The following is a 17583-nucleotide window of genomic DNA, read 5'->3' as shown; positions in this document are numbered from 1 at the left end:
TTGCACTGCCACACAAGCCTTATCCTGGCTGTGCAAGCTCCTTATCAGTTTTTCTCTCAAGTTTATATATATATTGCATGCTAGTATAACTAGATCTAACAATTGTTTTATGTGTTTGTCAAGGTGAATTAACCAGAATTTGATTTCTAGGATTTTGTTCTTGTTTTGTTAAGTTTGCTCATTTTTTCTTTCAATATAGATGTGCAGGGAATCTGGACCTGCAAATCAAGTCTAATGCATGCTCAGTAGTTCTAAGATTTGTTGATAGGCCTATTAAGAATTGTTTTATGTATGTGTAACCATTATGTTGCTTTTCAGAATTCTTGTTTTGTTAAGTTTTTGTTGAAATCTATGCTCACATGCGAGACCCCTTCTATGCTGACAAGTGGGACATTCCCAGAGAAGTTAAAAGAGGCTGTAATTTGGCCGCTTCTGAAAAAACCCTAGAGTACTAGCTAACTACTTCCCAGTTTTGAACTTGCCGTTCCTGGGAAAGGTAGTTGAGAAAGCGGTGGCCGAGCAGCTGCAGGTTTTCCTGGATGAAACATCCACCCTGGACCCATTTCAGTCTGGTTTCCGCCTGGGCCATGGGACGGAGATGGTATTAGTCGCCCTCACAGATGACCTAAGAAGGCATCTGGACCAAGGCGGGTCAGCACCTCTGATTCTTCTTGATCTATCAGCAACATTTGACGCGGTCAATTACAACCTACTGACCCACCACCTTGCCATTGCAGCTTTGCAATGGTTTTCCTCCTTCCTCTGGGGATGGGGACAAAGGGTTAGACCTCCCTGCAGACCTCCCTGCAGCACCCACTTATATGTGGGGTGCCGCAGGGAGCTATTCTCTCGCCTATATTATTTAATATTTATATGTGCCCCCTTGCCCAGATTGCCTGAGGTTCGGGATTGGGCTGTCACCAGTATGTTGATGACACCCAGCTCTATCTGTTGATGGATGGCAGACCTTCTTCCACCCCTGAACAGCTGTCCGAGGCATTAGGAGCCGTGGCTGGATGGTTACAGAAGAGTCAACTGAAGTTAAATCCAGCTAAGACGGAGGTCCTGAACCTGAGTTGAGGAGGGTGTGGGTTCGTGCATCCAGCTCCCAACCCTGGGTGGTGCCGCTCTGGTACTGGCCCAACAGGTGAAGAGTCTGGGAGTGATTCTAGATACCTCCCTCTCCATGGAGGCGCTCTGTGGCCTGCACTGGCTGCCTATGGAGTACCAGATTCGTTTCAAGGTATTAGTTCTGACTTTCAAAGCCTTGCGTGGCCCAGGACCAACATACCTACAGGACCAACTCCTTCCATATATACATCAGGGGTGGCCTACAACTCCCATCAGCCCCAGCCATTTGCCATGCTGGCTGGGGTTGATGGGAGTCATAAGCAAAAAACATCTGGAGAGTTACAGTTGGCCATCCCTGGTATACATTGTTTTTCTTTCTTCATTTCATCCTCACAGCAACCCTAGGTGAAGATCATCACTTGCAGACTAATTTTATATGATACCTTGAGGGGTTTTAAAAACTATTATTATTATGGAAGGTAGCAGCTTACTCTATCAGCTACACCAGAAATTCTCTTTCTAGAATTAGGGCTCTTCCATATTCTCATTTTTGTTGCTTGTGTGTCCCAATTGCTTCAGGAGGGGGGTTCTTTTCTGCTCGTGTTTTGCTCCCACTAGTCCCACTAGCATATTACATTGCTGTATGCCAGACATACATAAATATTGAATTGACCACTAGAGGGAGCAAAATATGTGTAGAAAAGACACCCCCCCACACACACAAAGCAATAGGGACACACAAGTGACAAAAATGAGAATGTAGAACTTTTAGTAAAGAAAACCGGCCCAAACTACTAGGAAATTCTTACGCAATGTGCAGTAAAACAAAAGAGTTTTGCAAGAGACTAATGTATAATCGAACAAAGGAGAAGAATTGAAGTTTCTGTCGGGTCTTCGGTACCCCTCCCGGTCTCCCGGCGTCGCCGTTGCCCCTCCCGGGCACTCTGGGGCGTTCCCCGGAGGTCTCAGAAACAGGGGGGTGGGCGCTGGGTTACTTCACCACAGGCCCCCGTTCCCCTCCTGGCTGTGCTGCAGCTCCTGTCCCTCTCTCGCGTGAGGCAGCCTCTTTGAGCATCAGCCAGCTTCCTCAGCGACCTCCTCCCTCCCTCCTATTATGCTTCCCGACCCAACCTTCCCCCTTCCCGGGTCCTGCCCCTCTCTGGCTCCTCCCCCCTTCAAAGCCCCAGACGCCCGGGAGAGGCGAGCCAGGGCTGGGCTGACTGGGCGTGCCTCGGGTGTCCTAGCCCTCGGTTGCGTGCTGTGATGGGGCGTCTCGCGCTGCGATGAGACGAACGGCTCTCCTCCTCCTGGCTCGGTGCTGGGCTCAGCTTCTCCCTCTTGCTCCCCGGCGTCTTGCCCTGGCCAGACTTCGCGGACTCGGAGCCGGGCTCGTCATCTGGGAGGCATCGCTCGGGTGACTGCTGGCGCCCCATCAGTCAAGGTGAGGGGTGGGGCCGCCACGGGGGCTTGGAGAGGTGGGGAAAGCTCTTGGGGCGACGACGAGGGCTTGGAACGGCTGGCAGGTGCCGGGGGGGTCTCCTCCGCGCAGTCCCCGCCCGGGCTGGGCGGGACACATCTCCCCCATGTCCCTTGCTTCTCCGCCTCCTCCTCGAAGACCCGGGAGAGGTAGTCGGCCACGCGGTGGTCGGCCCCGGCTTGATGTTGCACTGTGAAGGAAAAGGGGAGAAGAGACATATACGCCCCCTGTGAAGGAAAAGGGGAGAAGAGACATATACCAGTGAAGGACTCAGTCCTTGGAGTCCTTCATCCTCGTCATCCACAGCAGGGGGGCGTGGTCCACCACCAACCGGAAAGGGTTGTTGGTGAGGTAGAACTTCAATGCCCCGACGGCCCACTTGACCGCCAGGGCCTCCTTTTCTACTGTGGAGTACGCCCGCTTGGCGGGCAGGAGCTTGTGGCTGATGAATAGCACCGGGCGTTCGTCCCCGGGGCCCCCCTGGAGCAGGGCCGCCCCGATACCGGTACCCGAAGCATCCATGTGTAACACAATGGGCTGGGAGAAGTCCGGGTTGCTCAGCATGGGGTTACGGGAGAGGCTCATACGCAGCGCCTCAAATGCTGCGTCCTGGGCTGGCCCCCACTGGAGGACGTTCGGGCACGCCTTCCGCAAGCTGTCCGTCAACGGGCTGGCCACTGCCGCAAAGTTGGGGATAAACTTGCTGTAGTAGCCCGCGCCGTAGCTGCTTCTTGGTGCGCGGGTGGGGCTGCTGCTCCAGGGTGACGACCTTCTCTGGCAGGGGTCGGAGTTGGCCTTTCCCTACTAGGAACCCTAGATATTTTAGCTCCTGGAAGCCGTGGAGCCCGGCGGCCTGCAGGGCTTGGAGTACCTGGCGGAGGTGGAGCAGGTGGGCCTCCCAGGTGGGACTACACACCACGATGTCGTCGATATAGGCCCGAGCGAAACCCTCGCACTGGGCTAGGGCCTTGTCCACCAGTCGCTGGAACGTGGCCGCAGCCCCATTCAAGCCAAAGGGCATGCGCTTGAATTGGAACAAGCCTTGTGGGGTGGCGAAGGCGGTCTTTTCCCTGTCGGCCGGGTGCATGGGCACCTGCCAATAGCCCTTGGTGAGGTCCAGGGCAGAGAGGTACCGAGCCTCCCCCAGCTGGTCGATCAGGATATCGGTCCATGGCATCGGGTAGGCATCGAATTTGGCCAGTTTGTTCACTTCCCGGTAGTCCACACAGAAGCGCACACTGCCGTCGGGCTTTGGCACCATGACCACCGGGCTGCGCCACTCACTCTGTGATGGTTCGATGACATCGAGGCGCAGCATCTCCCCTACCTCCCGGGCGATAACGTCCCAGCGCTTCTGTGGGACGGGCCTCCAATGGGCGCGTGCCACCTGGCCTGCAGGGGTTACTATCCGGTGCTTGACCAGGGTGGTCAGGCCCAGCTGGTCGGAGAATACCGTCGGGCACTCGGCCAGGACCTTCTGCAGCTCCTGCCGCTGGCTGGGGGTGAGAGCGGCGTCCAACACCGGGCCTCCCCCGGTGCCCCCTGCGGTCATCCAGGGCAGGGTTCCGTCTTGGAGCTCGCCCGAATCTTCGGCCAAGAGCCCCTGCTCCGGCCGCGCCTCCCGCCGCACCCAGGCCTTTAGGCTGTTCACATGGAGGGTCTTCCTTTGGCGGGCGCGAGGCCCGCACTGGACCTCGTATGTCAGGGGACCTAGGACTCGGGTGATTTGGAAGGGTCCCCACCACGGGTCCCCCTGGTTCTGGCCCATCGCTCCCCTGTGGACCAGGACGTCGTCTCCCGCCTGGAACCCGCGAGCCTTAGCACCCTTGTCATAACGCCTCTTCTGGACCTCCTGGGCCTGTGCGAGGTTCTCCCGGGCCTCCCGCCGCACGTCTTCCAGGCGCTCCTGCAGCTGCCTGACGTACTCCTCCGGGGCCTCTTCTGGCCCTGCTCTGCCTTGTACCCACTGCTCTCCGAGCAGGCCCAGGATGCCCCGGGGTTGCCGCCCTTACAGCAGCTCGAACGGGGAATACCCCAGGGACGCCTGGGGCGTCTCTTGGATGGCAAAGACCAGCGGGTCCACATAGAGATCCCAGGCAGTGGGGTGGTCATATGCTGTCTTCCTCAGCATGGCCTTCAGGGTCTGGTTCATCCGCTCCACCAGCCCGTCAGTCTGGGGGTGGTGGACGGAGGTGAAGAGCTGCTTGATGTGCAGCGTCTGGCACACCTGTCGCATGAGGCTCGCCATGAAGGGTGTGCCTCGGTCTGTGAGTATCTCCTGGGGCAACCCCACATGTGCGAAATAGTGCATCAAGGCCCTGGCCACGCCCACGCTCTTCATGGTGGGCAGGGGGATAGCCTCCGGGTACCGGGTGGCGTTGTCCATGAGGACCAGGATGTAGCGGGCCCCACGAGGGGTGCGAGGTAGGGGCCCCACAAAGTCCATGGCCACTCGTTTGAACGGAACCCCCACTATGGGCAAGGGGGCTAGGGGGGCTTGCGGCTCGGCCCTAGATGCGAGGCACTGGCAGATGCCGCAGGAGCGACAGTAGGCCTGGACCTCCCGGTCTACGGAAGGCCAGAAGAAGTTGGCTAACACCCGGGTCAGAGTACTCTTCACCCCCTGGTGGCCCGCCCATTGGTGGTCGTGGGCGCCCTTCAGGACCTCGGGCCGGTACCTGTGAGGGACCAACAGCTGTTTCCCGGGGCCCAGCTGCCCTTTTACCTCTCTGAACCACACTCCATCTTCCCGGATGATTCGCGGCAGGCGCCGGCTCTGGCACTCGTCCACGACCACCCCATCTCGGACTGCTTCGTGTCGTCGCAGCGCCTCCAACTCTTTGTCCTCGGCCTGAGCCTCCACGAACTGCGGGTCCGCCGGCCACGTCTCTCGGCCGCCCGCCACGGGACGTTCTGCGGTGGACGGGCCTTCCCAGGGTCGCTGTCCTCTGTCTCCCCAGCGGGGGCGGCGTTGTCATAACCGGCCCCGGCGGGCTGGCCTGGTCGGCCGGGGTTGGCTGCCTCCACTATGTCGCCAAGATGCGGAGCATCCTGCCCGAGCAGTATTGGGTAGGGCAGGCTGGTTACTTTGGCGACCGGCACGCTCCAGTAGTGGCCCAAGTATTTCAGTGGGATGGACACCACTGGGCTTCTTTCGATGTGCCCATGGACGCACCTGATGGCGGCAGTGCGGATGACAGGCAGCGGGGCAGACACCAAGTGGGCCCGTATCATGGACAGTGAGCTGCCGTTGTCGACCATGGCCTGCATTTGCCACCCTCCCAAGGGCACCGGGATCATCCAGGGGGGGGCGAGCCCCCGCCTCAGCCGTCTGCCAGGACTCTTCCCAGCTCACGTTGCACTCTATCAGGGGGCACCCGCGCTTGAGATGGCCCCACTGGCCACAGGTGAAGCAGGGCCCTATGTCTCCCGCCGGATGGCGGGCCTCTGGCGGCAGGCGTCCCTCCTTCTCCCCCTCATGGCCTCCAGGGCGTAGACCCAGTCCAGGTAGTGCCGGGCGTGCTCCGGGCCTCCACCACCTTGGCGTGGCATGGGCCGGCGGCGGCCGCGCCCAGCCCCCACGGTCTCCGGTCCCGGGCGCCCTCCCGGGTGTTGCTCCTGGGGTGGCCCGTCCGCCGGGTGGGGGCAAGCCCTTCCCTGGCTTGCCGCCCTCTGTGCGGAGGAGCAGGCCGTGGTGGTCGGCGGCCTGAAAGTTCTCCCACAGCTCCTGGACCTCGCTGAGACGGGTTGCCTTCCAGCAGGCCACGCAATGGCGGGTACGCAGCGGCAACACCTGCAGCAGCTGCTCCACTACCACCAGCTCCACGATGCGCCGCCCTTCGCTGGTGGTGGGGTTGAGCCAACGGGCGGCGGCATCCTTGAGGGTCGCTATTGCTGAGCGTGGTCGCGTCTCCCCCGTTGGAAGCCAGGAATGCAGCTTCTGGCGGTTCGCCTCGGGCGTGATCTCCAGGCGGTCCAGGATGGCTGCCTTGAGTGCTGTATAGTCCGCCGCCTGAGCCCGCTCCAGGGCCTTCATGGCAGCTTGGGCCTCCCCGGTCAGGTAGGGTCCCAAAATAAAGGCCCACTGCTCTCTGGGCCAACGAGCGGCCTCAGCCACTCGCTCGAACGCCTCCAGGTAGGCCTCGATATCGTCCTCTGCCCCCAACTTCGTCAGAGGGGGCCAGAGGCTCCTCCCGGCGCCGAATGGTGTTGGCCCCGCCGATTCCGGGCGGGCGAGGAGTGCCTGGTGAAGATCCCGCACGAGGGTGGCTTGGGCCGCCGTCTGCTGTTGGGTGACCTCCCGCAGGAGCTGCGCCTGGTGGTCTGCGAGCCACTGCCCAAACTGGGCCAAATCCATGGGGGCGGGGTTAGTGTCCATGGTGGCGGTCAGCCCCAGGTGTATCACGGAGTCCTCACTTGACTCGTCCGTCGACGACTCGCTGGACTCCGGCTCAATGGTTGGGGTCATCACTCGGCTTGAGTGACACCCGGGCGGGGCCGGAATATGAGGGCGTGGCCATCCTAGGCTCGGGAGAGGGCCCGCATCCTCCACCACGTTGTCGGGTCTTTGGTACCCCTATCGGTCTCCCGGCGTCGCCGTTGCCCCTCCCGGGCACTCTGGGGCGTTCTCCGGAGGTCTCAGAAACAGGGGGGTGGGCGCTGGGTTACTTCACCACAGGCCCCCGTTCCCCTCCTGGCTGTGCTGTGGCTCCTGTCCCTCTCTCGCGCGAGGCAGCCTCTTTGAGCATCAGCCAGCTTCCTCAGCGACCTCCTCCCTCCCTCCTTTTATGCTTCCCGACCCAACCTTCCCCGTTCCCGGGTCCTGCCCCTCTCTGGCTCCTCCCCCCTTCATAGCCCCAGATGCCCGGGAGAGGCGAGCCAGGGCTGGGCTGACTGGGCATGCCTCGGGCGTCCTAGCCCTCGGCTGCGTGCTGCGATGGGGCGTCTCGCGCTGTGACGAGACAAACGGCTCTCCTCCTCCTGGCCCGGTGCTGGGCTCAGCTTCTCCCTCTTGCTCCCCGGTGTCTTGCCCTGGCCAGACTTCGCGGACTCGGAGCCGGGCTCGTCGTCTGGGAGGCGTCACTCGGGTGGCTGCTGGCGCCCCGTCAGTCGAGGTGAGGGGTGAGGCTGCCACGTTGGCTTGGAGAGGTGGGGAAGGCTCTTGGGGCGACGACGAGGGCTTGGAATGGCTGGCAGGTGCCGGGGGGTCTCCTCCGCGCAGTCCCCGCCCAGGCTGGGCGGGACAGTTCCCAAATTTTAAAATTTTATATAACCATGGGAATAGCTGAAAAACAGATAATTGTGCTATTTTAAGCAGTATTACACCTCTCTAGGTCCATTTATGTCAATGGAATAAAAAGGGTGTGATTCTGCTTAGCATCACACTGTTAGAGAGCATAAGAACATAAGAGAAGCCATGTTAGATCAGGCCGATTGCCCATCCAGTCCAACATTCTGTGTCACACAGCAGCCAATATATATATATATATATATATATATATATATATATATATATATATATATATATATATATACACACACACACACACTGTGGCTAATAGCCACTGATGGACCTCTGCTCCATATTTTTATCTAACCCCCTCTTGAAGGTGGCTATGCTTGTGGCCGTCACCACCTCCTGTGGCAGTGAATTCCACATGTTAATCACCCTTTGGGTTAAGAAGTATTTCCTTTTATCCGTTTTAACCTGTCTGTTCAGCAATTTCATCGAATGCCCACGAGTTCTTGTATTGTGAGAAAGGGAGAAAAGTACTTCTTTCTCTACTTTCTCCATCCCATGCATTATCTTGTAAACCTCTATCACGTCACCCCACAGTCGACGTTTCTCCAAGCTAAAGAGCCCTAAGTGTTTCAACCTTTCTTCATAGGGAAAGTGTTCCAGCCCTTTAATAATTCTAGTTGCCTTTTCTGGACTTTCTCCAATGTTATAATATCCTTTTTGAGGTGCGGCGACCAGAACTGCACACAGTACTCCAAATGAGACCGCACCATCGATTTATACAGGGGCATTATCATACTGGCTGATTTGTTTTCAATTTCCTTCCTAATAATTCCCAGCATGGCGTTGGCCTTTTTTATTGCAAACGCACACTGTCTTGACATTTTCAGTGAATTATCTACCACAACTCCAAGATCTCTCTCATGGTCAGTCTCTGCGAGTTCACACCCCATCAACTTGTATTTGTAGTTGGGATTCTTGGCCCCAATGTGCATTACTTTGCACTTGGCCACATTGAACTGCATCTGCCACGTTGACGCCCACTCACCCAGCCTCAACAGATCCCTTTGGAGTTCCTCACAATCCTCTCTGGTTCTCACCACCCTAAACAATTTAGTGTCATCCACAAATTTGGCCACTTCACTGCTCAGCAGCTTTAAGTAAGGCTACACAAAATCCTGCTCTGATTTATTAATGGGGTTTATTCCCAGGAAATCTTCAAATTACACTGATGGAATTTGAGCTATGGGCTTTTCTCTCTTCTGAGAGCATAGACCAAGTTCCTGGTGGGTGTAAAGAACCCTCCCCCCAATTTCTTACCACCACAAAGATCAGTAAAGGGAGGGGGGCAAAGACTTTCAGTCCAATGCTGTGATGTGACTTCAGTGGAATCCCTGGAAGTAATGTTAGTTCTCTCTAGGAATCATTATTGCCCATCTGGTTTTACTATAAAGCTACCAGTCATTCTTAGAAAGAACTAATGTCACTTCTAGGTTTTCCCTGGAAGTGACTGTCACAATGTCAGAGACAGCAGCCCTCATCCCACCCCACCCCACCCCAATCTCCTGCTGGTTGCAAGGCCATGATCCAATGAGGGACTACAGCCCACAGCCAGCCACTAAAAAAGACCACATGCATCTCCAGATTTAAGGCTGGAAGTTCATGTTAATGGCTGATGTATGTTGGTATGTATCATTTTTTTTAAAACCCATTGTAGCAGATAAACTGTAATAGAGCTGGTATGGACATGATTTCATTATCACACACCTGGTGGATCAATGCATTTTCCTCACAGCCTGATGTTAACAGCACAATCTAGGAATACAAATGAAACACTATTCTGGAATTTTTTAAAAAGAAATCTGGTGCATTAGTGTCTAACAACTGATTGCAGTAGAAGTAAGAGTAGCATAAATAATTATGTTTTAAGTGCTCAGTGTCAGTTTAAATGACCTGCTAGGTTGGCCCCAGTTCAAGCAATTATTCTCTAAACAGGATTTATGTTGTGTATTGTTAAAAAGCAGCCAAGGCGAGATGTTCTTAAGCCATTTTATTTTATATGGGAAAAGAAAGCTGTATCGTTCTCTTATAAAGGGCAACATTAACCATTCCATAAAAGAAAAGAACTGACCTGATCTCAAGGGTTGATGTCATACTTCTCCAGATGCTCTTGAGGAATTTCACTTGCAGTCTTTGCACTGTAAAAATATCTTTGAATTAGTATTATTTAAAAAAATCAAATCATGTGAGCAACATCCATTTTACTTTTTAGTTTTAGTGATTTGTCTGTTTAAAATAGAATTCCAGGAGATTTTGGATAAGATTTTTTCTCCCCCCCCCCACCTCCCATGGCCAATCCCATGCTCTTCCAAAGAAGCACATGTTAATATCATAGCCTTAAATAATGTGGGTAAATGCCAAATGGTGCATCTGGGTTGTAAGGAACCTTCCATGGACAATGCAGCCTTTTGGTAGTCCCCCACTATCACATTTTATGTTTCCACACTATGCCTGATATTTCATATCAAAACTCCAGTCGGAATACAGAATGCATCGAGAAAAAAGGCAAATTCTAATCACAGAAGCTCAGGAGCTGTTTTGGCTTTTTGAGCTGTTCGTCAATATGGCAGCACATCTGAGATTTTGCTGCCTATTTCCAGCATCCAAAGAAAATAGCCAGCTCTCTTCTCATTAGACAGCCATCTCCATTCACACTCCTGACCAAACTGAGGCCTGATTTTCAAGGTCATAAAAACTTGAGGAGGCTAAAACCTTTGGTCCAAGCAACACATTATGTTTATTTAAAACCTGTCATTTTCTGTACTGGGTAGAATTTCAGAAGACATTTTGGCAGAGTTGTAGATTTCTGCAAGGACAATAACATATGAGTCAAGTAATGATTGTGGTGGAGGGAAAACATTATTTCCACTTTAGATTTTGCTGAAAGCCAGTTGGTGGTGATGTATGATATTATAATAGTTCTCACATTCACAGTTGGCTTAGAACAATAGGCAAAGAATTTCAAAGGCATTGCTGGACACCAAGTGTGAGAAACAGGAGATAACTGTTAATATCCCAGAAGTTTCATAGTGAGAGATCTGTAGACCCATTTCTTGCTACTCTTATCACATAAAATACTTTTCTCCATCCAGAGACTTTCTCCTTCTATGAAGACCCATCTATTTATGAAGAGGGGCATAATTAAAATTATGGCTCTGCTCACCTCTCTGTCTTGGAAATGTTTATAAGACTAAGCTGTGCAGATAAAGCAGACAGGAGGGGGTAAGAAGGATTGCTGAGACTCCCCGTTTCCACATTTTTACTGACCTAGTTTTTGCAGTCTTTTGCCTGAGACAGTGGTCAGTGAAATAAATGCAAGAAGACAAGGGGTTGGTGGAGATTAAGCTGTTGACAAGGACAGACACTCTGCACTTGCTCACATATATCCTCTGGTCTCAACTTAATCTTTAGCTGGTTGAGCTCAATTAAAACACGAATAGAAGGTTTTGTATTTCTCTCTCTGAAAACAAAATGGGCTTTTGTTTGAGTAGAGAGTACTCCTTAACAGATCAGACTTGTAGGCCAGGCTTTTTATTCTGGGGGAACATGGTGGAACAGAGTTCTGGAACTTTTTTGTAGAAACAAAATTCTCAAGAAATGTTTAAAAGTTCACAAGGGGCACCCATGTGTTTCTCTTTCATTTCCTTCTTGAGTGTTCTGGCACCTCTTTTTCCAGAAAAAAATTGCTTGTAGGCAATTAAAACCAGTACTGAGAGGCAAACATATACAGTATGCTGTATGTTCATTTGACTCTGAAAACCCCTCAGCAACCCCTTATTATTGAAATTCCATATGCTGGTATTGCATCTCTGTCAGAGAATAAATGCTGTTGTTCTACAAACACCTAGCGAAGGTGGGCAGCCATTGATTCTCCTCTTCTTGTGAGACAGACAAAGGAGAATAATATTCCACAGTGCCATGTAAGGCCAGCACATGAGGAAATACCAGGGGTGGTTTTGTAGAAAAAAAGGTGGTGGAGCTCATCCAGGCATTGTTATGCAGCTGCACCTACTATTCAGTGGACAAGGTGTGGAGGAGGAGGGGGAACCCTCAGAAAGGTTCAGGAACTGCTCTCCTGTGAGCTCCTGCTGAATCCGAGGCCTGGGTTAGCTATGAAAGGTGTTAGCTGAAGTCTAGTTAGGGAGCTAAGCTTCTCATTTCTTTTTACAGCATAGTCTAGTGTATTCCAAAGACTATCCATCAGATAGAGCTGCCATATGTGTAGTTCAGCATTCCCATTTAAAGTGTTAATGTTCAGTTATTCAGCCATGAGGTCAGCTGTGCACCTTTAAATAGGACATGACCTCCAGGTGGGGCTAGAGATCTCCCAGAATTACAACTGATCACCAGGCTACAGAAATCAGTTCCCCAGGGGAAAAAATGGCAACATTGGAGGGCAGACTCCATGACATCACTTCCCTATGGAGTTCCTTCCCATTCCCAAACACTGCCCATGTTATGCTTGTTCTTTCATTGTATGCCTGCTTTACTTCCAGAATGCTCAAGAAGGTGTGGTGTATGGATAGTTATTCATATATTTCTTCATCAGCTATTATAGACTTCAGTATCCCTATGATCCAAGAGAAGCAAGGCTAACTCGTGACACAGAAGATGCTTGGGATAGGCCTCTGGCTTCTTGGCCATCCCTTCCTTGGCCAACATCCCTTGCCAGTCAATAGACCAGCCATCTTCTCTTGCTTCTTCCCTCCACCTGTAGTAAAAGAGAGACTCTTTAGAAAGAGCCATCTTGCCCATAGACATCATAATGGACAGATTTTTTGAAGATAGCGAAGCCTTTCTTTAATAATGACTAGGGATGCCATGAATTTTGCACTGAACATATTTTACAGTTTAACTTGCCTTGTTCAACTGTGATGAACAGAAATGAGCCAGTCACCATGTCATTTCAGCAACACATGACTTGAATGTTTAACTACTGCTGATCCAAAGAGACTGGCAGCCATTAGCATTGCTAAGGCCTTCTTAGAGGAACACGGAAGCATACATATATATTTTTTAAAAGTTTATTTTTGACTGATTTATATGTGACTGTGGCTGCATAGACACAAGAACAATTCTCCATGTAGCTCCATGAAGTGGCATTCACAGTGGTAATAGCTCACCCACATGGCACTTTTCTCTGCACTTTCCTTACTTCAGGCCCCCAAATTGTCATTCCCCCTCACCACTGGAGGGCTTTGAGGAGCTTTTTAAAAATCAGCAATTACTACTGCATTACTGTACACTAGCATTCCAACAATCTATTGCCATGAGCTTATTCAAATTCACAGCTTTCTTTCTTTTTTCTTTTTCTTTTTCCTTTTTTAAGAGTCCCTAGCCCTTTTCCTTGTTGCTATCAAAGAGGTCACCTTTCCCCTTACATCTCTGAAAGGAAAAGGGCTGGAAAAGTTTTATAAACTAAAAACTGCAGAGAAGCTGGTAAATGTTGTTCTAGGTTAGTAGAGCAGCAGAATGCATTAGAATGATAGCCATTGCCATTTTAAAAAGAAGCCTGAAAAAAGCCTTCTGGTGATATGGGTGGGTAAGACACCTATTCAAACAATTGCCTGCTAAGCAGAGAAGTGACAAAGCAAAGGGGACATAGAACTCAGTTGGTCAGTGTAAGAAACTGCATCTGTGAAAAACAAATTATTTTGTATTGCTCTGTTGGGAAGGGAAACAGTGAAGCAATCTACCAAACGTCCACAAATGGGGTGATGAACAGATGAGCAGTCTGTCAGAAAATGACTCTTTGCTCATGAAATGAGCTGAACTGGAGGGCTTTTGAGCCTCTTGAATTATGGCCAGAAAGGGGATGACAAGAGTACTCAGAGGCAGAGGGATTTTGAAATGCAAAGCTCTAGGAGTGAACTACGTTATTTTCTTAACCTGTTTACTCTCATTGCCCCTTGCTCCCTGCAGCCACACACCAGCTGAAGGGAACAGCTTGTTGTTTTTTTAAAAAAAAAATTGGGCTTGGAGCAATGCCATGGAAGAAGGGAGGGGTTCTGTCTCCCCCTCCAGCAGCTTTTTCACACAAAACCATGCTGGGGGTGAGTTATTTTGCCAATTTTGCTGCTCTACATGGAGCAGATACTTCATGTGGAGCAGCAAAATCAGTAAAATAACTCCTCTCCCATTTTTTCATGTGAAAAAACTGCCTGAGAGCAGCCCCATAGCCAGGATTTGAAGAATCCGCTCCCTACCCCCGCCGCCCCACTTGAGGGCCAGAATGGCCTCTTCTTGCAGGCACCCTCTAGCCCAACGTCAGCCCAAGGCGGAGCTTAACTTTCAGTCCTGGGCGCTGAAAGTGCCCCGTTGTTCCTGCTTGCTGAGGGGTCAGAGATTTCTTCCAGCCCCTAAGGAACCAGAAGCAACACGGAGTTTAACTTTCAGTCCTGGGCACTGGAAGTGCCCCGTTGTTTCTGCTTGCTGAGGGGTCAGAGATTTCTTCCAGCCCCTAAGGAAGCAGAAGCAACACGGAGTTTAACTTTCAGTCCTGGGTGCTGGAAGTGTCCTGTTGTTTCTGCTTGCTGAGGGATCAGAGATTTCTTCCAGCCCCTAAGGAAGCAGAAGCAACATGGAGCTTAACTTTCAGTCCTGGGTGCTGAAAGTGCCCTGTTGTTTCTGCTTGCTGAGGGGTCAGAGATTTCTTCCAGTCCCTAAGGAAGCAGAAGCAACATGGAGCTTAACTTTCAGTCCTGGGTGCTGAAAGTGTCCCATTGTTTCTGCTTGCTGAGGGGTCAGAGATTTCTTCCAGTCCCTAAGGAAGCAGAAGCAACATGGAGCTTAACTTTCAGTCCTGGGTGCTGAAAGTGCTTTGTTGTTTCTGCTTGCTGAGGGGTCAGAGAATTCTTCTAGCCCCTAAGCAAGCAGAAGCAACTGTGTATGATCATGTCCCCTAAGCAAGCAGAAGCAATGGTGTAGGATGATAGCAGAATGGAGAAGGATGCAGCCGAGGCACTGGAGGCTGGTTAGGGGCCTCAAGTCAGGGGGCCCTGCCTAGCAGTCAGGGGACTGTGCCCCCACAGGCTCCCTCGTAGCTACGGGCCTGCTTGAGAGGAAGGCAGGAGCCCTTTCTCCTCCCATAGCACTATTACAATGCCATTTGGACTCTCCTCCCCTCTCCCCCAAGCAGCTTCCTGAAGCTGCTGCATGGCTGTGGGGAGCACAGGAAAACAAGTGTAAACAGGTGAAAAAAGCTAGCATGTAGTTGACCCCTGACTCTCCTGTCCTGGGAGCCTTCTCAGGTCCTTTTCACTGCCACTTAGGTCCTGGGCCTCTGTTATGGAGAAAGGGGACTCTCTGTTGTCCTTGCTGCTTGAGTCCAGGGTAGGGTTGCCAATCCCCAGTTGGGGGCAGGGGACCCCTCTGGTTTGGAGGCCCTCCCCCTGTTTTAGGGTTATCAGAAATTAGAGTGAGGGAGGAAATGGCTGCTGGGAATTCCATTATACCTTATGGTGACCAATCAGTGGGTATCTGGGATTCTGGGGGGCTGTTTTTGGAGGTAGAGGCATCAGATTTTCAGCATAACTTCTGGTACCTCTCCTCAAAAAGCCCCCAAGTTTTAAAAAATTGGACTGGGGGTCCAATTCTATGACCTCCAAAAGAAGGTGCCCCCATCCTCCCAATGGAAGGAAGACATTTAAAAGGAGTACAGTCTCTTTAAATGTGATGGCCAGAACTCCCTTCAGAGTTCAGTTGTGCTTGTCACAACCTTGTTCCTGGCTCCACCCCCAAAGTTCCCAGATATTTCTTGAGTTGGACTTGGCAACCCTAGTTCAGGCTCCAGAGGCACTGAGACCTAAGTAGCAGCAACAGAGATAGGAGGAAGCACCCTCCATTCCCATTTTCCTTGTGAGTTCCAGCGTGTGCCCTCTGAACCCCCGCTGAACCCAAGAGGGAGCATCAAAGATAGTAAGAAGCTTCTCTCTCATTCTTGCCGCCAACTACCACTGCCTGTACCACACCAGGGGAACACAGGAATCAGCTTGGAACTGTCAGATTGTTTGAGTCAGCCCTGAAGGCAGGTTGGGCAGAGACTGAGTCCATGTTGATACAAAAGAAACTCAGTGGCCAGTACAATGATTGCTATTGCTTTAGACATTAAGCTAGCTTTCCTATCCATAATGACATTTCCACATGTACACATGATATTGCCGATAGGAACGCCCCACTACCCCATGCAAACAAAGATAATTTTCTATGTTTCATGTTCAAATGATGTTGTGAGTAGGAAATAGGGGAACAATCAGTATCATCCCTCTTTCAATTTACCTCCTACCTTACTGTTCGTATTGCAGGCACACAGGCACACAGGGTCAACGCTGATGAAAGTGGGGCAAAAGTTCTTTGAGGCTGGAAGTGAGATGTTCTAGTTGCCTGCTGTGATTCTTTCCAAAATAGCTAGACAAAGAAGAGGAACATAAGATCTTGCAGGAAACTGACTGACCTTCTCATCACTGAAAGAAATAGCATATGACTAAAATAGAGACACTTAGTGTTAGGAAATAAGTACTAATCCACACCATTTTGCGGGGGGGGGGGGAGCAGGAACAGTGGCTGTTCTTGCATTCAAAAGGAGCTGTGTTTGGACCCAATCCAAGAATGTAAAATAATAAGTGTAAGAAGAACAAGTACTGTAAATTGTTCCTCCTCCTTCCCACTTAAGTATAAATTTAAACCAAATAATAACAAAGCACATGGGCAGCTGGCCTTTGAGGCTGCCAGCTCTGATTATGCCTCTGCAGAATCAAACTTTTATCCCTCTCTTCTCTTTCCCCCCTGCTTTCTTCTCCACTTGTTTTGTTTTCCTTCTTCCTAGTTTCATTTTCAAGTAAGTGAACCATTTAAAAATGAAACACTGCAAAGATGAACAGAGTGGAGCAGAAAACAGCAACAAGCCTAGAGCAAGGCAGAGACTTTTTAATTTTTTTTCCTGGCTCCCATCTCTTATGTCTGTCTGTGATGGATGAGGTGGCCCAAAGAATCCTGAAGAAATAAGAGGAAGGCATTTCTGAATTTGTAAGGAGCTTGTTTTTTGTTTTTGTTTTTTTGCAGAAAGGAGCATTTTTTATTCTTGTTCTTCAGATATGTCTAAAGACCTTCACTGAATCAGGCCTTTTGTTTTCTTTTGGCTGTTTCTATTTTGAATGAGGCTGTGACCAAAGGAAAAGCAGCAGTTGCCCACTCTAAAGTGTGCAGGCATAACTGATAAGCGTGGGAGACTGCTGGCTCTCCATTGAAAGATGTCCCAGCTTCTTATTCTCTTAGCTGGGCGATGATGTAGAAAGCAAATCAAGAGGTTATCTTTTTTTGTATTTGTACTGTATAAACTGTAGGTCACCATAACACTCTTTCTCCATGGCCACTGCCTTGTAAGGTAGACTGGTAGGGACAAACAGAGGGCCAATGCTGGATAAAGTGTAGTTACATGTGTGCTTGAAATTAAAGGTAATGTCACAATCACCCTCTATATTTAATGTTAAATATTCTTAATACAGGGATTGATATTTACCCAGGGCTTTTTTGTAGCAGGAACTTCTTTGCATATTAGTTCACACCCCCTGATGTAGCCAATCCTCCTGGAGTTTATGGGGCTCTTCTTACAGGACCTACGGGACATCATAAATAGATCCCTCGCAGAGGGGCATTTCCCAACACCTTTGAAAGAGGTGTTGGTTCACCCTCTCCTAAAAAAATGTACAGCAGACCCGGCCGAATTGGTGAATTACCG

Source organism: Heteronotia binoei, chromosome 4 (genome assembly GCF_032191835.1).
Source record: "Heteronotia binoei isolate CCM8104 ecotype False Entrance Well chromosome 4, APGP_CSIRO_Hbin_v1, whole genome shotgun sequence".
In the NCBI taxonomy this organism is placed as follows: Eukaryota; Metazoa; Chordata; class Lepidosauria; order Squamata; family Gekkonidae; genus Heteronotia; species Heteronotia binoei.
Note: the sequence above shows the minus strand (reverse complement) of the source record.